The following is a 23,529-nucleotide window of genomic DNA, read 5'->3' as shown; positions in this document are numbered from 1 at the left end:
GTAACTGAATTCAATTTTGCATGATTCAGTTACTTTTTATTGGTTGAGAAAGTCGGAGTTCCCGGAGAGACTATGATTTAGGAGTAATTAAGGCCATGTTGGCATAGCAACATGACAGCAATAGGTTTGTTACACCCTGGAAGTAAAGTCCATGGTTCTATATGTAACTATCGTATTCCATTTCGATCATTACCCTTTCTTAGATCACTGCGTAGAACGCCACACACGGGGTGTTTGCCATGCTTGACATTGGGTCGGGAAACAATCCAAGCAACAACAAAAAAACCAATAAAAAAAAAACCAAAGGTAAGCCAAAGCATAAATTGTCTTTATTTATAATTTTTAGCTCCAATAATGTATTGCACGGAAGATATCATTACATAATCTGTTTTCAGCATGCTATTTCAGATAGATGTCCTCAGTTCTCTGATTCTCAAACACATCTCTTCAGTTATCCGTGTTGCACATTTGGCGAATGTATATGCAAGTTTAAGGATTAAGACTATTTTTAGACGAAATATTACGGTATATTTTCTTTTTACAGAAGTTGAACTTATATCACAGATTTGGACTCAGTTGTCAACTTCCCAGTCAAGCTTTCTTAGTTTTTATGTTATGAAACGTGTCACACGGGGTGACGCATTTAAAAATAGAAAATATGTAGAATAAATGCAGATAAAACAATAACCAATTTAGAAAAAAAATTAGTAAAACAAATACGCATATTTTGTTCTTCATTCCTTCTGGGACCATTACCCAGATTCTTACTTATTACAGAGTTATAATACAATAAATAACGGATAAGCATTGTCATTGTTTTGTTCATCTTAAAGCAAAATAAATGAAACACGTTCTTATATGTGTTATATTTAATATATGTTTTTGGCAATTCATAATTTTACCGTAATGACTTCGGAGTGAGCAATGAGACCAAAGCATTAATGGGAATACAATATATAATATATGGCACGGATATTAAGGTTCATCAAATAACCAATAGCAACATGTGTTTAAGAAGGGCGACGATACAAAAATGATGCGAATGATACCGAAGGTGCATCAAAACTAATAACTCGGGAACGAACTGACATCACTATGGCAAGAAACAAAATCAACAAAAATACAATCAACAGATTACAAAACAAAATATAAAAAATATAAAGGTTATTTTATTGGGGTTTCGAAATGCTATTGCGGAATTTCTTTCCTATACATATCATGCATATATTATCTTAGTTCTATTTGGCAAATCCTGAAATGATTTTGGCCATTAACTTCGTACTATATTTGCCTTGTACCATTTTTTATTCGAACGTTTTTTATGAGCCTTAATAGACGAAAAAGCGCGTCTGGTGTACAATATTATCAGCCTGGAATATGCTATGAGTTTTTTTTCATGTACATCAATCTAAAGTTAGAAGTCTTGAAATACCGTCTATCAACAGAATACAAAAATACTCAACTGTATTACTTTTGTTACAACAATAGAAATGAACAGTAGTAACATACCACGTAAGTGAAATATTAATAGAAGGCTTTAATGGGATACTAATGATCATAAGCTTTCGAATGAAACACATATGTATGTTAGGCGAGAGAATTTAAGTCGTTCACGTAAATACTTTTTGAAGAATTTCACTCGCCTGTGCGCACAAGTTTTAAAGTTGTGCGCACAAGATTTAAAGTCGCGCGCACCAATATTCTTAATTTCATCTTTGACACTCAAGGGGCTCCGTACTTTTCAAATATGTATGTATTTATGTTAAAAAATAAAAGTCAGATACTTCGACAGGTCTAAAGAAAAAATGACCGAAATTCGTCTCTAAATAAGATGAATATAAAAAGCAGGCCAATCACAGTTTAACCTTTTAATTTAAATCTATAATTCATTTTAGATTTAAGGATTGGTACCATATGCAGATTTTTTTTGTCCCATAATCTTATAATCGCATTTTTATTCAGTAGTTATTAGAGCACTGTGCATGCGTATTGAGGTAATACGATTTGTGTTATCTGCTTGTATTACATGTAATATAACAGCGATAGAACTGATACAAGACGGACCCATTTCAGACTTCAAGGTGTAAGTCAAAATACAATTATTAAGACATAAGGCAAATGACACAAACAGATGTTAAAAAAAATCTCAAGCCCAAAAAAATAATTTATTATTCATATATAATACATATAGTCATTTAATTTAATTAATAAAATGAAGCCGTTTGTTTTGGTTTTTGCTTGTTTTTAGCATATTGCACTATGACTGTAGTACTGAATGTTCGTTTTCGAATGTTTCACGCTCCTGTATATATAAAGGGTACAGCATGGGCTCGAAATAATAAAAAAAAAATTGTTTTTATATTATATAGTCGCCATTTACTTAATTGTTTATTATTCTTTAGGGTTCTAAAAGACCTTGTTAAGAATGATATTCGTAGCGATCTTGGTTAGTTTGCTGTCCTCCTCTTATGGTAAGTGACTTAATACTATAGATATTCATCAGACCAGTTTTTCGCAATTTTTATGACTGCATATTCTTAAATAAACTATATGTACCTAGCGAAAACAAAATGTAATAGTTAGCAATGTGTATATAACAGAATTATTTTTTTCTTGCGAGGAAGGAATAACTGGTTTTAAGATTAATAATTCCAGAAATTGGCTCAATTCAATTTTGTTTGAATGCAAACAAATTTATTGAAAAATACAAGCGTGAACAAAGGTACTAAGTATTCATGTACAACATTGACTTATTCTATTTCAAATATGACATTGTAGGTACAAATGCACCAGATAACAGGGGAACAGAATTTGTCATAGCCTACATGGATAATTATTTATCAGATTACGAATTGGAATTATTCGTTACAACATCACGTACAACTATAGTTAACGTCGAAGTCACGTCACCTAAATGGACCAACCCATCTGTCAACGAAAAATTCACAGTAACAGCAGGCGTCGTCAAGCAACTTTTAATTGACCTAAAATTGCGTTTGGAAGGAACAGTTAAGGAGTCAAAAGGTATTCTTGTATCTGCAGACGATGAGGTAGTCATATATGGGGTAAACAAACAAAGGTATTCTAACGATGCTTTTCTTGGTCTCCCTGTAGATGTCCTATCAGATGAGTATTTTGCTGTAACATATTATCCACCCTACCGTATGGCTCAACTGTGTGTTGTAGGTGTGAGCGACTCGACCAATGTTCAAATAAAGCTGCCTTCATGTTCAAATTGTGGAAGCGTTACCTATAACGGAAAGAAATACTCAAAAGGTCAGACAATCTCTGTCACAATGAATAGTTTTGATGCAATTCAGCTTCAAAGCACAGGTGATCTTACCGGAGCTTATATAACTAGTGACAAGCCTATTTCAACATTCAGTGGAAATAGGAAAACAAACACCGGATCCGGAAGCAGTCAAGATCACTTGGTAGAGCAGCTTACTCCAGTAAATACCTGGGGGAAGAGGTTTGCAACTGTACCTACACCAGCAAGAACCACTGGAGATTACTTTAAATTTATTGCTAGTGAAGATTCAACTAAAGTTACCTATAAATGCAACAAAAACGGGAAGATATCGACAAATTCATTCACCTTATCTAATCTAGGTGACCAAAATCAAATTTCTATCGACTCCCAAAACTACTGCTATATAACAGCAGATAAACCAATACTTGCAGTGATGATTGTCAAAAGTCAGCTGTCATCGTCGGAACCAGCTGATCCTTCTATGATTATAATTCCGCCTATAGAACAATATGCTGCCGATTATACATTTACGACACCTAAATATAGTGGAGGCAGTTACGAAAACTTTTTCCTTTTTGTGGTGAACAAGGCAGATAAGAATGGACTAAAAATCGACGGCGGTTTTTTCCCAGGAAACACTGCGTACTTCGATATTCCAGATACTGATCTTGTAGGAGGGTACATTTCAGTATCAGATGGATCTCATTCTGTTCGTCATACCTCACCAATTTCTATTTTTGGGGGATTTCTTTATGGAAAGGCAAACCTTGAAACATATGGATTCACGACAGGAATGAGAATGGCAAAAATTAATTCGGTATGTTAGATTTATTTCAAGTTATACAATGTATAATTTTTCCCATGAACTTCACAACTCTAACTTCACATATAATTGCCTTTTTTAGTGATAGACTTACGTGCATTTAATTTATCTATTTGATTTGTATGCAAAATTATGACCAGATATTCACCAAATCTTTTTCCTATATATCTTTTTAAAAATAACCATTGCACCAACTTTAGCCCAATTATATGCCCTTGACAAATTAACACTTCTATCAGTGTAAGAATCTATCCATATGTCAATGGTGAATGTCATCATAGGCACAGGCGCTTGGGTCAATGATAGAGATTTTTTTTTTTTTTTTATTAAAATATTGAATTTTCTTTATTTATAATACATATCTATCACTTCTGTGCATGTCTCACCTAGTTTCTAGTGATTTAAACGACCCAGAGAAAATACCAAATTTTACTATCCATACTAAGAAACAAAATTTGGTATTTTCTCTGGGTCGTTTAAATCACTCGAAACTAGGTAAGACATGCACAGAAGTGATAGATATGTATTATAAATAAAGAAAATTCAATATTTTAATAAAAAAAAAAAAAAAAAAAATCTCTATCATTGACCCAAGCGCCTGTGATTGTTGCATACTTATGAACTGAACTATGCCGTTGAACTCAGAATATCTAATCCATCTCTCATGGATCAGGAAAGCCTATTCAATCTTTTGCATCTACTTACATTGTACAAGATTATTTGCAATAAGTTATAATACTAAACACTTTTAAAAGATATATTTAAATTTGTTTCATATTTCGACCTAGGTATAGATATTGACAATGAGGTACATTTGAAAACTAAACTTTAAGTGAAAAGAGACGATTTCTATTCCCCCTTTGTGAACTTTCGATTTCTAAGTAAAAACATTCAACCAGCTTTAGAATAAGGCATATCAATTTCGACATAGACAAGGACATGGTCTTGCGTTGGCTATCAAACAAGAGGGAGAAACGATGAAGATATATACAAGGAGACTTTTCAAAAATTCATAGGTTGAGAGAAACTAGCAACGCCATGACAAATTACGAAAGGCGATGACAGTAAAGTTTAAACGTGGTCAGAATTGTTTAAAAAGTTTTTTATGTCCCAGATCAGCACCAAAACCAGTGTTTTCATAATAGCGTTTACAGATTATATAATAATGGATAAAAACATACAGAATAAAGTGCCCATAAATAAAAAAATAGAGAAAGATGGGTATAAAAATTTCGGAATAGAGAATAATGCGGTGCTCAAATATATAAAAAAAAAAAAGAGAAAGATTGGCAAACAAAATATAGAATAGAAGGTATAAAATTATTGAATACAGAAAAGAAGGAGCCTATCTAGTTGATGACGACGAAAACGAAAATGATTGTGACAAGCAAGACGGTACCATGTACGATGATGTTGACGATAACAACGATGACGTAGACGATGACAATGATGATGATTACGGAGACGATGACAATGACGATGATGATGAAAACGATGACAATGACGACGATGACGATGATGATTGTAATAATTTATTTTTTAAGTAAGTTTTATGCTTTGCATACAATTAATTACAGATATGTGTGCCGACTCCTACAGTCGTAGGCGATGGTATTGACAACGATTGTGATGGACTTATTGATGAAGAGCTGTGTACAACAGAAAATAAAAATAAAGGTAGTTTAAAAATAGGACAAAATGGCGATTTCAATTTTTTTTTTTTTTTTTTTTATTATATTTGTTATATTAAAATTTTGTCTTTGGCAATTCATAATTTTTCTATAACAACCAATGATAAAACTGGAAATTTCACATTGATTATAAATTAGATACTGTAAACCAACTTATTTTCGCGAATACTATATTTCGCGTTTTACTCTTTCTATACCACTTCGCGGCTTTTTAATTTCGCGATTTTCTAATTTACTTCATGTATTTTGATAAGGAAAGATAAAATTTTCACATATTCGCGACGATTTATATTCGCGTTATTTTTCTACTCGCGAAAGTCGCGAAAATAAATCGCTCGCGAAAATAAGTTGGTTTACAGTAATCCAAATCTACGATGATGAGTTTAAAAAAAACCATTAGATTAATCAAGTGGCTGCACCTTATCGTAGTTTTAATTTCATACTTTGATTTGTTTTATCCTGACTTTTTAAGTTTGAGTTAGCTTCAAGTCAGTCCATGACCTACAATTAATCGTCTAATATTGCGCTTGTCTAGAGTGATATGTTGTTACCTAACTCACATCGAAACAAAATTCGTATTTATTTATTGTTCGTGCTTTGGTTTTTGAGTTTTCCAATACACATGACGGTTTTTTTTATTATACAGATGACGATGGCGATGGTGTATCGGAAGAAGATTGTGCAAAACCTCCACCAAGTAAGTCTTATCGGTTAAGGCAGACGATTGAAATTTACACATGTAATTAGAATAATTATTGCAAATTGTAAGTCATAAATCAACAAATGAATGATATGCTTTTTAATTTGTGTTTTAATTTAAATACCGTATGAAGTTGATAAAAATCGGAAATGCATACATTATTTTTAGATGCATTCTCATCTTTCTTGTAAAAATAAAAGTGTGGACACATAGCAGTGTGGATTATAATAGTTTGGTTTGAGTTTTGTTAAAACAATATGTATGACGAGTACATGTTGGTTGTGAAATTTATTGGATGTTTAACATGTTGGTTGTGAAATCTATTGGATATTTTGCATGTTGGTTGTAAAATATATTGGATGTTTTTGATATCAAATTCCAACAATTTAATCAATAATTTCATTTTCTTCAGTTAATTTCTGAGACATCTTACACAATGTTGAAATGTCAATACAACTTGAGATATAACAACACCATACGGTGACGTACGAACGAATACTAGATTCATTTCTCAATTACAGTTAATGGTGCATGGACAGATTGGGCATCGTGGGGTAGTTGTTCAGTTTCATGCAATCCTAGCGCGTCTGGTACATTCACAAGAATCAGAACCTGTACGAATCCAGCACCAAAGTACGATGGGACACAGTGCGTTGGTGACACAAGTCAATCAAGTTCCTGTTCACCGACTATCCATTGTCCAAGTGAGTGGATTAATAAAATTACTACTATCCATTGATATTTTTATTTATTTTTAAATTGAGGAGGTGGCGAAAATAAAAAAAATCAATCCTGATGTTATGATGAATTTATATAATATCTAGTATAAACTATGTAAATAAATGCAGTACAATTACCACATCAGAAGTGTTCGCCTGATATAGAATTTACGAATCCTAATAAAAGTATCAAATAGATAGTAAAGACATAAGAATACAATATAATATTTTGTTAACATCCCATTTTAAAGATATTCCTACATTTGACCATCCTACCTAGTACATTTCGAATATATGTTTTGAACACTCTTACCTAAAAAATATAACATGTATATATTTTTTATTTTATTCGTTCAAAAATTTATTGTTTATCTCTACTATTGTTTCAGACTAGTCTATAGCAGAAACATAAGATTCACTATTTTTTTTCTAAATCATTGTATACACAAGTGAAATCAGTGGTTCAAGTTGCCATTAACATGTCTTTAGTCAGATACATTATTTTATATTTAAAATCTTTTCTATTACGAATAAATAAAAATATGATACATTGAATAGAACAATAACGCTTAGTGGTTAGAGATAAGAAATTAACGCGTGCTGATAATTCCAAATTCAAAGACTGGTCTTTTTGGCAAGTTGCATTTCGATTAACAACAGATGTAAACACTGGCTGCACTCAAGTTTATAGTGTACATACACAATTAAATCGAACACGAGAAATAAGAACAAATATTTTTTATCACTCAACATTAAGTACACCTTATAAAGTATAGGTTCAAGTTAAATGAAAGCCTTAATGAAAGACAATTTTTTTTTTCAGTTGATGGAAACTGGGGATCGTGGGGTTCTTATGGCTCATGTTCAGTAACTTGTGCAACTGGCGACCAAACAAAGACAAGATCCTGTAATAATCCTACTCCTGCACACAATGGAAACCAATGTAGTGGTTCAGGGACTAGCTCAAAAAGTTGTACCATGGTAGCATGTCCAGGTAAGGCTTCGTTGAATGTTTGCTTTATCTATTCCATTGAAGCTTGTTTCTTATCTTGTGTTTTATAACTGACCGTATATCAAATGATAGTAAATTGTAATAGTAACTGTTAATGCTTTAAACGCAGAGTAAAACAATTACAAGTGTTGGCTAAGGAATGCATTAGTTAAAAACATTTTGGAAATTATGGAAAATATTGCACATTTTATAATACCTTATACATACTTTGCCACGACTGGACAGAACTTTTAAAATCAGTTGTAAAATCAAATAAAGTAAACTAGGCAACCCCTCAACAGATATATATTCTAGTAGTATATTTTAAGTTTCTATATAAAATGATATTTTAAAATTTGAAACCATATAAATGTTATAAAAACTTTAACAAATTAGAATATATAAATGTGATACAAAAGTAATGTTTACTGAACCAATAGAACATATATACGTTAAACCTTGTTTTAGAGTTGTGCTATTTGTTCTTACCATCTATTGCAGTAAATGGTAATTGGGCATCTTGGACGACATGGACCTCTTGTTCTTTAAGTTGCGGAAGTGGAAGCTCAAGTAGGAGTAGAGCATGTTCCAACCCAGCACCAGCTAACAATGGATTGGACTGTAGTGGATCCGGCTCAGAAAGTAAAACTTGTACACTTATTGCTTGTCCTAGTAAGTATGTTTATGTATATATTATCGAATGCATTCAGACTTGTTAAAGTTGGTATCGTTTTGTCGTAGAGACAACACTTGCACATGCTAATCTGAAGCACTGTGCAGTTAGAGGATTTTCTTTGACAACGAAAACATATCCTTCAAATATACAAGGACTTGTTGGTATCGATTTGTCGTAGAGACAACACTTGCACATGATAATCTGAAGCACTGTGCAGCTAGAGGATTTTCTTTGACAACGAAAACGTATCCTTCAAATATACAAGGAATATGTTCATGTATAGTCAATGGTTATTACAGATTAATTTCGATGACTTATAAGTTACGACTGAGAAACACAATTAGGTCCAATTAAAAAGCGTTTTACATTGTAGGTATCAAATTTAAATAAATAAAAGCTTCATATCTTAATAGCTGGTATACAATGGTATTCATTTTTCTTTAACTTATCTGTATAGACCAGAGTAAGACAAATTTCTTTCGAGTACGCATATGTATCGGTTTGCCACTCCCCAGACTAGTACGCAAAATCGATAAATTGGATCTGTTTTTTGACTTTTTATACTGTTTGTCTCTTTGAATTTATCATCAGTTTAACATTTGATCCGGGTAGTACCAAGTCAGGAAAATGGCAGTTGTTATCTTATAGTTCGTTTCTGTGTGTGTTTTTTTTGTTGAACTTCAGTGTTTCTGTGGTTTCGTTGTTTTCCTCTTATAGTTGATGTGTTTACCTCAGTTTAAGTTTGTAACCTGGATTTGTTTTTCTCTTAAACGATTTATGACTTTCGAACAGCGGATACTACTGTTGCCTTTATTTATGATTTTCGAATATTTTTGACCTCAACTATCAATGCTGAAACATTTATGTGTCCATTTGCCGCAATAAAATTAGTAATTGTAAATGTTATTGCAATCTTTCTGAAAATTTTATATGCTGTCGATTGTTTATCTCTTTTATATTAGAAGTCTGGTGCAAGCACAATGAAGCTGAAAACATGCTAAAAAAATAAAATAACAAAATAACCAATCTCCGGGGGAAATTCAAAATGACAAAAGGATATACAAAAAGCTCTTGAAAATTATGTTAATCCACCTTGAATCTTATTGTGTGTAATAGACGGTTTGTTGTATATACTCAGCTTTCTGAAGCTCAATGTGGAAAATAATAAAAAGGAGTCCGACTGTTCGTCTGTTCGTTTGTTTGTTGGTTGGTCCGACACTTTTGTATCCGGAACTGGCCCTGAGCACTCGACAAGCAATACAACAAAAATGCTTTTCACATTCTATTTAATTTATTACCGGAATGATTATTCAAATCATAATTTGGATATCCCTGAGCAATTCATTAATTTATAAATGCTTCATCTGGTTTTTATCCGTTGTTGTACCTAACTCTTAAAAAAAAACATTATTACGATATATAAAAACTTTCCCAGAATCATAGTTTTCCATCATTTTTTGTGGCATTATACGTCTTTCTTCGACATCTAAATGCATTTTACAATTTATTTAACAAACTATTTCCATGACGATTGGCTGCGTATAATTTGATAAATAAAAGGCAACAGTAGTATACCGCTGTTTGAATTCGTACATCTATTGAGTAAAAAACAAATACGGGTTACAAACTAAAACTGAGGGAAACGCATCAAATATAAGAGGAACTACGACACAACAGAAACACAACATTAAAATGTAACAGACACAGAAACTTACCACAGTTTATGGATCTTATTTTTTCTAAACCTTATAATTTAGAATAAGATTTTTTTCCTATTCTTGCATTGATGAACCTTTGTTTTAGATAGTAGCTTGTTAAACAATCATATCGAAAACTCCACGCATACTAAGCAATGTGTATACAATGAAATGTTGTGATACTGGTATACAAATCGCCCTGGATATATGAAGCATTCACATTTGTCGCCGTTAAAACCATAACAGTTTACCACAAAAAAACACACCCATGTCTGACTAATCTTGGACTTACAAAGAAACATCGACACCAATTATTTATTTTTTATTCTTGTCTGCAGTTGATGGTCAGTGGGGAAGCTGGGCTTCATGGGGAGGTTGTTCTGTGACCTGTGCAAGCGGAACTGATACGAGACAACGCCAGTGTGACAGCCCTGCACCACAGCATAATGGGCAAAGCTGTAGTGGTTCGGGTACAGAAACAAAGACATGTACAAAAGTTTCTTGTCCAGGTACTAACTATGTATAAGCCTTAATTTGCAGAAGGAGTCATGCTTATGTGTTTCCTCTTAATATATAGAAAAAAACATCAATCATGTGTTTGTGTGTGATTTTATAAGTGCCCAAATCTAATAGGAAAACCGGGTTCGATCAACTTTTTACCAAATGATTATTATCATTTGAAATGAAAATTATGTGGAAACTTGCAAGCGAGTTTTTATGACCTATATATAAAATTTTTATCATAGGAAATTATGGAGACTTTAACTGCACCAAATACGATTTTCGACAATTCATGTTACTTTATTGATTCTCTTTAATCATAAACTCAATACAAACACAGAATTAAAACCGTTCTCGCTCAGATGTCTGCCATTTTTTATTATGAGTTTTACGATTAAATTAAAAGAAAAACATGATTCAAAATATAACCCAGAGTCAGAAAAACATGTCCGTCGATAGGGGCTCTAGAAGGCCTTTCTTTCATTGTATGTTCAATAAATTCTCAGAGTAAAGATGATTATAGTATATCATCATTTAAGACAGTTGTGATAGAAATACAGAGAACCAGGTACATGTTTCATCTTAGCTATATGCAATATTCCTATAAATCTTCTGTCTTATGATAGGAATTATTAGACTTGAATACAGGCAGTCTATAAGTAATTCCTGTTTAGGTGACGTCATGATCAATAAATCAAACGTTGTGTCATTTTAAATGTTTCTTTCTTAATTATAGTTGATGGTCAGTGGGGAAGCTGGGCTTCATGGGCAACTTGTTCTGTAACATGTGCAAGCGGAACCCAAAACAGACAACGTCAGTGTGATAGTCCTGCACAACAACATAACGGATTAGACTGTGTTGGTGCGGGTACCGATACAAAGACATGTACAAAAGTAGCATGCCCAGGTATGGTCTTATATTTCTAAAATAATTCTGCCGCAGGTATCTTTTGTCGAATATAGGAAACGAATTAACAAAGATATTATAATTAAGTTCCTTATTATTATTTTTAACTGATGCATTAAAACGACTTTTTTTAAAATGTGTTTCAAATATTTATGAAATTATAAAAAAGAAGATGTGGTATGATAGCCAAGAGACCAAAATGACACAGAAATTAACAACTATAGCTTTTTTATGTATTATAAATTTAAAAATCACAAAGGAAAATAAAGATGTTATGTTCAACTCATATAGATGTGGTAATTTGCTTTCCAAAGCTACGACCGGGGATGTCTGCAAAGTTCTACGACACAACGTACACCAGTAATTGTCATAAAACAGTATATATCGTCTACCTATTTTATATTTGTCACAAACCTAATGTTAAAAGTTTATATGGCAATAAATATTTGAATTTAATAAATCCAAATCAGTCGGTTTTGCTTCATTGAGGCAGAATTGTATTATCATTTGTGTCCATCATTTCGAAATTCATTACGACTTACTCGAAATAATCATCGTATGGTTTGCTTGGTGCCAACACTTTTGCTTTTGAAATTCAATCTTTACTTGTCTATGTCGTGTTTTAATATTGTCGTCAGTCTTTTTGTATTATTTCTTATTATAGTTGTGGTAATTTCTGTTTTAATATATATACCTTCAAATTTTCGAGAGCCCCTTTGATATCTTTTTTTTTATTTAAAGTCTACTAGTATTTCTGTTCAAATTTGCACATTCCATTATAATCATACTTTGCAGTCAATGGTAATTGGGGAACTTGGGCTTCATGGGCCTCTTGTTCAGTAACATGTGCAAGTGGAACACAAAATAGACAACGTCAATGTGACCAGCCAGCACCCCAACATAACGGACAGGACTGCGGTGGTTCGAATACAGATACAAAGAGTTGTACACAAATAGCTTGTCCAAGTATGTTTACATATGTTTACGTGGTGATATTTCTTGTAGAAACACAAACATGTCAAGAAACACGTTTTACCGTTATATTCTTTAATTGCAGGAACACACTGCAATTATTAATACGGTAGCTGGTGATAACATAGCAATGTTTTTACTATATCGCATTACAGTGTAACCGGTTCGAATAAATGAAAGTATTATAATTATTTTGAATCAGTTGTAGTTGATCAATTTTGATATTTTTAATGATTAAGGATACACATGGTGAAATCGTTTTGTAGCAGTACAATTTCAAAAGTTGAAATATCACTGACAAACAGAATCTGTCGTTTAAGAAAGATGCTCACTTCAATCAAATTTTAAAATTGTCCGACACTTAATTAATACTAAGCCACAGTTTATGAATATTATGATGTTTAAAATCTATTCGTAACTGTATTAATTGATAATATCTAAATATAACATTATTTATATATTGTTTCAATACCGTTTTATAGTTGATGGTAATTGGGGAAGGTGGGCATCCTGGGGAACTTGTTCAGTAACGTGTGCAAGTGGAACCGAAACCAGACAACGCCAGTGTGACAGTCCAGCTGCACAACACAATGGACAAGACTGCAGCGGTTCGGGTACAGACACACAGACATGTACTAAAGTCGCATGTCCAAGTAAGTGAAGTCAATGTTTTTATATGCTATATATATACCTTGATAAGCATATGAATGCGTCAGTTATCATACTGATATTGTTTAATATGTTCACAATAAATTGAACGAACTACATCTATGGTATGACGATTAAGGAACGCCAAGACGCATACACCTGCTGTATCAATCATTCAGCGAATGTCTCAAATTAAATGTTGACTGGATTCAGCAAAAGAAAGGCAAAAGATACCAAAGGGATATTTAAACTCATAAGTTTAGCATAAACTGACAAAGGTCGACCAATATGTTTAGATATAATTGGATTGCTATTGATTTTCTAAATCTGATATGGATTCATATTAATTAGTAAATAGATTTGAGAATTTGCAATTTAAAGCAATGTAAATTGCAACTATTTAATAACTAATAACACGATAACAAAATTCAAATTCATTAAAAAAAAACGTCTTTTCATAGTTGATGGCATATGGGGAAGTTGGGCTTCCTGGGGAAGTTGTTCAGTAACCTGCGCAAGCGGGACTGAAAACAGACAACGCCAGTGTGATAGTCCAGCACCACAACACTCTGGACAGGACTGCAGTGGTTCTGGTACAGATACACAGACATGTACTAAAGTCCCTTGTCCAAGTATGTATGATAACAGTTGTCTAAAATAACATGATAATACCTTACACTCAATACAATGTATTAACCCAAAATTAGATGTATACTATGACAATAAACTCATCAAAGATACAAGGATTAAATTTTGTTTATCCAGACGTGCGTTTCGTCTACAAAAGACTCATGAGCTTTGATGACCAAAATTCCGAAAGGTTTTTCCAAATACGGCTAAGGTAATACATATATATTTCTGGGATAGAAATCCTTAGTATTTCGACGAAAGTTGTGAACAGTTATTTTGTAATTATGATTATATCAATGACAATTCAAGACAGCACACGAGCGCTGACTACATGGCTATGTGCATTTGGAATTGTATGGTATGATTTATTTTTGTTATATCAGTATCATGTTAGATATCATTATTTATATATGATTACATATAAATTTTGTTTTCCAAGCTATAAAACAGTGATGAATTGAGATTTGTTATCAGGACCATCTATAAGAAATTATGTGTGGTTTTTTATAAAATTTAAGTTGATGGCTTATGGGCTGTTTGGAGTGCATGGGGAACATGCTCCGTAACATGTGCAAGTGGTACACATGACCGATCAAGAACTTGTACTGATCCTGCGCCAGCACATAATGGAGCCAATTGTGTTGGATCTGGCGCAGCAACACAAACCTGTACTTTAACGCCATGTCCAAGTAAGTGAAGGTTTTTCAATAAGTTTTCATATTTTACTGTTTAAAACAGCTGTTAAAACGCCAACCAACATTATATTAATAAAGTAGCAAACAAGGAAACATTTAAATGTGTACGTATAGAAATCGATTTTTAAAACCTTTTGCTAACATCTATCATATCTTTATAAAATACCAATAAGCATGTGAGTCAAAGCTCCGTGTTGATGTCCGTACTTTGACCTATAATTGTTATCATTTTTAGGTTGTGACTTGAATTAACGGAGAGTTGTTTCATTGTCATTTATACCACATCCTCTTATTTATGATATAGTATCATCACTTAAGTTGAAAGTGACCTGGTGAAGGTATCAAGCAAAGAAGAAAAATATCTATCATAAATTGAAATGGTCCCTTCAAATAAGGATGAATTTAGCTGTCCAATTATGAAATTTCCATTTCTATGTAGCGAATACACGTAGAGTCTACATGTAGGTTATATATCTCTCAGTTAAAACGATATTGAAGAGTTTGCATTTCCTATTATGATTTCCTAAATAGACAGGTGCTGCTTGAACCAAAAATAGTAAATTTGAAATCATCCCTTTAGAAATTTCTGGCGCCTTAACAGTAGTTTGATCGTTATGGAATATCTGTGCCACATATGACAGAAGATATGTTCCATTTGTCGTATCCATTCTATCGTCCCCTTTCTCGATTAAGACTTCATCGATGACTCTAAACTCTGAACTTGTCCTGAATGAGTGAAACGACGGGTAACACATGTAAAGCAGAATATTCTTTACCTTCCTGTGTACGTGATGCCACTCCCGGGGTTTGGTAGGGTTCGAGTTGCTGATTATATGTATTTAGTGTTCTGTAGACTGTTGTTTGTACTACGGTTTTTGCCATTCTTTTGTCGGTCTCTCATTGACTTATGAGTTTTTGATTTTTCCTTTGGTATCTTCTGGCTCTTAAAAAATATGGTTCATAATTAAAAAAGTAAAGTGTTGCGCACAGAGACATCATAACATAATATTTAAATTATAAATATTTCCTTGACTCCTTTTCAACGGTAAATATTTGGAGTCTGTCAATAGTTGTGTTTATGTAATGATATCTCAGATTCAAATGATACACTAAAATATTATACCAGATTTAAAAAAAACATTATATACACTGTTCAAAACAAATATATTACAGTTTATCTTAAATTGAAAAAGTTATTTTAGAAATACATTATTGGTCCATCTTTTATATTTATTTGTGATAAGAAAATAAGACTTAGAATTGAACACAATGACTATTTCGACTATGGCACACACGTGTATTCGAAAATGTTTAAGAATGTAGGAAAGATTAAGCATTCATTCATACAGAATTCGATTTTTCGGTGATAGAAATTTTATATCTACGGCATTGTTGTCCTTATGGTAACTAGGACATTATCATTATATTTCTGACAATTTCAAAAATGTAGTTGAATTCATTTCCCTTTAATATCAAAATGTACTTTTTACCTACAACTATGTTACTATAAGCCTTCTTTTATAATAATATTGTCTTATATAGTGTTGATTTAACTGAACCTCTGCTTGTGTTGCCTGTAAAACCGGTTTTACAGAGAAAATTAATTTACTATCTTGGAAAAACATGTTTCTAACAATGTTATTGTGCATTCTGGTATTATTCTTTGTTAAAAAAAAACGTTCCATTTTGCTTCCTTTTGAAAAATAGTTGATGGTGCATGGACAACTTGGACAACTTGGGGAACTTGCACTGTTACTTGTGGTGGTGGCACACAAGATCGTACTCGATCCTGTACAAATCCTGCGCCACAATATAACGGAGCAGCGTGTGCTAGTAATGGTCTAGAAACACAGTCATGTAATACTCAAGTTTGCATAAGTAAGTAAGAACTGGTTAAGTTGTTATATTTTATTGGATATAATACTTACTGTATTACATTTACTGTTATATTTAAAAGTTTAAAATTTCTGTTAATTAAAAGACTACTTTGTTTTTAATGTGCTTAAACTGATGAAATGGAGAAAACATGTAATAAAAAATCAACCATACTTGGAGTAATACCAATCCATAAAAAAATCCTGTGTTACATTATATTTTAACTGTATTCGGTGACAAAAGTGCTGGTTACAAAAATGCTATATCATCGAAAACGAATCTGCTACAAAGTAAAATGCTAAGCTCTGAGGAAAAGTCAAAACGAAAAGTCAATATTCAAACGACAAACTCAAAAGCTCAAACACGCAAAACGAATGGATAACAATTGTCATATTTCTGACTTGGTACAGGCATTTTCTTATGTAGAAAAATGGTGTATTAAACCTGGTTTTATAGCTGGCTAAACCCCTTACTTGTATGACAGTCGCGTAAATTCCATTATATTGCCAGCAATGTGTGAACAAAACAAGCAGATATAATAGGTAAAAACTAGTGGTGCAGCAGTCAACATTGTGTTACTATCTTAATCACTATAAAATCTATTTACACAAACAAATATAAGAATACCATAACATGTTATTAGGATAATAAACAACGTAAGTACCTAGGATCTATACTTCAAGACCATCGTCTATTATATGTAAATTTGAGACGGAATATTTCTCGACAAGGTCTTTGTATCTTCCGATGATTTTTTTTTTGGAAAATTTGAAAAAGGACGAGATGTTTATTGACATAACCCTGGTTCATTAAGTTTCTGCTCAGACACTGGGGACGTTTTACAAAGTCTGAGTAGCAGGCTCTTGAATAACGAATAAGTTAGAAACATGTTTTTTTTAAACTAGCTGTTTTTGTTATCCTTTTAACTTGTATCACCCTCATGAACAACTTTGACTCTTTGTCTGGGTCGGGTTTGGGTACTGTAAAAATATTGCCGGTAATTTTATTATGTCATTCATCTAAGTACCCTACTTAAACTTAAATTTTTTATATATTTACCTGTCTTCAATAAAGAATTGTATACACAAGTTGTTTTTGCACAAACAGTTGATGGAGCATGGGGACAATGGCAGTCTTGGGGTGTGTGCTCAGTTACGTGTGGTGGTGGTCGTCAATCGAGAATGAGAGTATGTGATGATCCAAGACCAGCTAATGGCGGACTTCCTTGTAGTGGTTCGTCAAGCGAGTATGGATACTGCAACATACAAGCTTGTCCCACAGCAGCATATGGAGCTTATGTACAAGTAAGATTTAATAATTTTGAAGCAATATTTGTGAAAAACAATATTTGTTTTCTCATGGATTTCTTTTAGCAATTGGAAACAAATGTAACAAAACAGAAGTAATTGTTGAACATCGCTAGTTCGCCACAGATGAATGTTAAACTTATAGCTTATTGCTGTATCATTTTTTATTTCAAATATTTTAATATAAACATTTAAACTGTCATGAGAATATGTTTTGGTTAGTAGGGTTTACTTATATATCCTCAATATATATTCACATCAAATTTGCATTTCTTTGTAGACATGTCCAACCGGTTGGTTTTCATGCCAGCATGGGTCCGTTTCTTGTATAGATGAAGCATTTAAGTGTGACTGTGAGGAGGATTGTGTGGATGGCAGCGATGAAACGACATCATATGCCAGTTGTGATCCATACATTTTGGCGACTTGTCCTAGCGGTGCTGATAGTAAGTAATGTATAAGATAATACTATTAGGATTCTGGAAATGATTCGTTAAATAAAATAAATTTGATTTCAATGTTATTTCAGGATATTGGATTATACTCGAAACTATAGTACGGTGTTAGTACTTTGACAATAAGTATTAGTTTTCAAAGTATAACTTAAGGTACAATTCACTATTCTCAATAAAGAAATGTTAGTTGTAAATACACACTCTGATCTTAACATCGTGTAATACGTCTGGAAATGAAAAGTTTGTGTTGATGACAAATTATCAATCACTTACAATATTTGCGATTTATTGACTTATGTGGAGACATTCCGATTGAGATTTTTCGGGTCTGAGAACAAAACATTCCATTGATTTCATTGTTGCCTAGTGTATATCTACCTATCTTTTTTCATACACCTTCCACATTCATTTCTTAATGTTAAATGTATAAAATAACAATTGAAGAGACGAAATTATACTTAAAAAAACTTAATCGTTTATTATAAGGCAAAGTAGTAAATTGGCAAGCTTTAAAGGGCATATTATAACGAATTCAGATAAATCTGTGACATACCTAACATAAACCTATCCACATTTAAAAAAATATGTAATACAACACTTTACACATTTTAAGTGTCCGATGCGCATTTCTGAATTAGAGAAAGAGTACGTTAATTTAACGTTTGAAATAAATTCATAAAACACATTTAAGCTAACAAGTTGTTATTGTTGGCATTCGTTTTTGTATATACCAATGGAGTAGGTTCTTAATACTAAGTATTGAAAACTTGATCACCTTAATAGGCCACAAGTCTAAATACCTCATGTTAAGATAGTCGGTAAGTTAAAATTCGTATCGCTCTGTGCTAGTGACCAAATACGATATATATGGGGATAGGTAGAGAGTGGTTAAATATATTAATCAACGGGTTTTAAAGTGGTAGAATCTGGGTTTTTTTGTGATTTTATTAACGAAGAAGCCAGGTTCAATGTACCGAATAGATATGGCGATAAATTGCATACGACAATTCAATTAATACTAACTGTATCAATTCTTGCTTTTGAATTGTCAGAACGGTAAAAATGCACACATAATACTAGTAAGTCGATATGTTTACCCAGTTTCTATATAATTTACTTAGTACACATCAGTAAAAACAAATTGAGCACCATATATATTTGGGGGAAATGAATCCATGTCATTTTTTTTTTAATTTGTCTGATCGAGATAGTGGTTATATTTGATTTCATTGTTATCATGTTTTTATTTTATTCTATAATTCAATATAATTTTTGTATTCTTTTTTTTCTTCAGAAACATCAACCATTTCGCTTGTTACTGTTGTATGTATGATTGGAACAATAAGAATGATGTTGATGGTCCTCTGGTATTGATGAACAGGATAATGATTTCGTGTGAAATACGACTTACTTTATTTGTATCTGATATCATATGTTTATCGTCTACATAATAATTACGTCAGACTCCTCGTTAGAGTTGTATAGTCAAAAAGATCGATAAAAAGTAAAATAACAAAAACACCGAACGGATATCCCTAATAAAGTTGCAAAAACAAAAACTCAAACACATCAAGTAAATGGATAACATCTCTTATATTGGTACTAGCATTTTCTAATAAAAGAGTAAAACATTTCCCTGGCTTAAAGTTATGAGTTCGTCACACACTTGACTTTTTTAAAAGAGTCTATGTTTTCTACCTTTATGCAAAGCTTTTAGGTTTTAAAATGTTAGGTTTGAGGGTTCATTGTGAAGGTATATCCGGAAAAGTGCTTCAGGCGTACCAAATTTATTGGTGTTATTTTCTCTTTTTGGACAAATTTTTGATAGTACAACATTGGTTTTCACTGCAGAATATGTATATGAATCTTCTTGATATACAATTTAAGAGTACTAAATTTCTCTCAGTATCTTTAAAAAAAAAAGCAACAAAAACCATGCGCTTATGACTTAATTTCCAAAACAAACATGAAATCAACGAATATACACTGATGAAAAGGCTGCGATGTTTTGTCTTATTGTGTTCATTTTTCATGTTGTTTAATAATCAGCAAACAATAAATGAATTATATGCCTTGACTTATTTCTATCACTTTCGAATATTATAAATCATAATGGCAAAGTAATGTTATCTTTTATATTTTGAAAACTATTAGTTGTCAAGTTGCAAGTCAAACAAATGTTTAAGAATATGCTGTAAGTATATAAATAAGAATGTAATCAGGATAATGATTTTTTGAATTTTTACCCTTATTTTTAAAAGAAACAAATTATATGCATTTTGATCATTCCCCTTCGCAAAAAAATTTTCTTTTCCCTAGAAACTTAGAATTAGAAATAAATATTTAAAAAAAACATGCCACAACAAAATATAAATGCACGGTGCCTTATATATACATGTTCGGTACTTGCAAAGTTGTTTTATCTGATTTCATTTCATCGTTAAAGACGGAAATAAATGTAAATCATTTACTCATATTCTGCATAGGTCTGATATTTTTGCGATTTGAACCAATCAGCAAAATCTGTATTTCTGCTGCTGTCTTTCATACTTTCAGGTGGAATAAGCTTCAATCGCTGAGATGTTGAGCACATGCGAAACCCAACTCCAACTAAGGTTAAACCTAAGTTCGCATCAATGCAGATTGTAATGAGTTTTATTTATTGACTTGCAAGCCAATTATACAGCATCGATGCTTTAAGCCAATTCCTGCAAAATTTAAACAACTTGACTTGTAGAACTGAACTATAATGTTTATAATTCTTCTTTTATTGTTTACGATATTTCATTGATGGTAAATATCAACGAATAAAACTGAATGAAATCAGGACATCTCACTGCTTTATAAAACTGGAAAGCTTACAGGTTCACATCACTGTTACCATATATGTATAGAAACATTGATGTATATGGTTGTTGTATGGAAAATTCAATCTAATAGTCCATAAAAAATAAACAATAGGTGCACAACACTAAAGAAGGCTTTTTGCATCTTTAAATTCTCTTAAAATGATTTTATACAAACAGACGAACATTCGTCTATAAACACTAAACAAACATTGAGAATTGAAGAACCCAAGTATACTCTTCGTGTGTTTTTAAGTGATTCGGAGATTTAAGCAGTTCGTTGTGTTGATCATATCCAATTTGATCATTGACGCCTTATAAAAGAGATTGGAATTGTAGACTAGCATATTCACCTAAAATAACACAATGTCGATTGAAAGTAGAGTGTTATTCAAGTCATGTCTGTTTAAGGGCATGCGATAAAGTTTTGATCATATATTGAAATTTTAAAGATAATTTGTAAAAAGGTTAATTTTTACCTGCTGTTATCATATATGTAATGAAAAATATACCTTCATGTTTTACTTTTTGAGTAAATTGAGGTAGAAATTTAAGATATTTGCTCAAATTTCGGATTTGTGGACGTTTTTTCCTTCCGACAGAAATGCACAACTTTTTTGTTTTAAAAGACAAACACAAGCTGTTTTTTATTTACTTATTTATAATTTCTTTTTTAAATAAGTATCTTATAAATGTATAAAAATATTTTGTTTAAAATTAACTAAAATTTATCAAATGTTCATGAATGTAGAAAGAAACGTCATTTTATGCTGTATATATTATCAAATTTTATAAAATTTGCATTCTTGACTTTTTCATGAAAATTGATACATATAATCTTCATACATAATCAAACCGAATGTCATTTTAAAAAAGAGGGGTCCATGAACTCATTTAAAAGTTAAATCAGTTTGAATGATAAAAATCAGTCGAAAAATGCATCTTTTCCCTATATGTCACAGTAACACGTCGCGAAAATAAGTTTACGTTAGCAAAGTCATTACCTCCCCTGTAACTGTATCGTATGCCCTTAAGAAAACAAATTCTATCTTGTGATAGTAGGTGAAGGTTTTAAGAAATTATAAAAGTTTGTTTCATGAACTTTTGCAAAATTTGTCAGACGATACTTTATGAACGAAATCAATGAGTTTTATAAAAAAAAAAATGGGAAAAACATGTTTTTTTAATCTTGATTATTTAAGGCAATACTATTGTGCATCTTATAAAGCAAGAAGCCAAACTTACCCATCTATAAGTGAATATTTTGTATCATCTGCCTTGTAAAAGATCGCCATGCTGTCTTGTTGTCAAATATTTTATACATATCAGCTGAAACCCAACTCTAATGCAAACGTTATCTCTCCCTTTCTTTTTACTTTGGCTTTCGTAACTGGTTATGTTATTCCAGCAACATATGTCTTGCGGGTGGATAACAAATGCTGTGGATTTATTTTCGTGGGACCAATTGTCGTGGATTAAGGAAAACCTTCAAGTTCGTTGAAACTTAATTTCGTGGTTTTGCTGAAATCTGCATACAAGCCTATAGAAGATTTTGTATTCGTTGAACATTTAATTTCGTGGTTCACCTGTTCCTACGAAATCCATGGAAATTGGTATTCAACGAATAATAAGGAATTCATAGTGTTATAAGTCTCAATATTCAATCAAAAGGGTTGAAAGCATCACATGGAGAAATTCGTCGAGGAAAAGTGTACCTGAAGCTTTATGGTTCTAACGAACGATTTGCTTAATTTTTCTACAGCAAATCATGAACTTCAACATTTCTAAACATTGCAAGGTAGCAGCGATGTGAATTTATAAGCTCTGTGGACAGCTTTTTTTAGTTTGATTTGATACTGGAATGTTTGCATTGATTTATTCATTACTTAATCTACAGTAGAACAATTCACGTTTCATTCACGAAATATATATAAAAAATAATCATAATAAAAATAATTGTTGAAAGGTTATGAAAGTTCATGTAAAACTCTTGGATAACTGAATTCTTATATTGCTAGAGTTTTGATTTTCCGTTGATATTTTTCGCCTCATTTTATATGCTATTGCATGTATGAGTATTTCTGATGGACAATCTTTATATAGTCGATACATATACAAGACAATATTTAATTTGCAGTTTAAA

The 23,529-nt window shown here is 32.0% G+C and overlaps 1 pseudogene; it reads left to right on the top strand.

Moving 5' to 3' along the window:
• The first annotated feature begins 1,981 nt into the window (after positions 1-1,981).
• Positions 1,982-23,529, top strand: part of LOC134716678 (SCO-spondin-like) — a 47,881-nt pseudogene continuing 26,333 nt past the window's right edge.

Source organism: Mytilus trossulus, chromosome 4 (genome assembly GCF_036588685.1).
Source record: "Mytilus trossulus isolate FHL-02 chromosome 4, PNRI_Mtr1.1.1.hap1, whole genome shotgun sequence".
In the NCBI taxonomy this organism is placed as follows: Eukaryota; Metazoa; Mollusca; class Bivalvia; order Mytilida; family Mytilidae; genus Mytilus; species Mytilus trossulus.
This window is presented reverse-complemented; position numbering and strand designations above follow the sequence as displayed.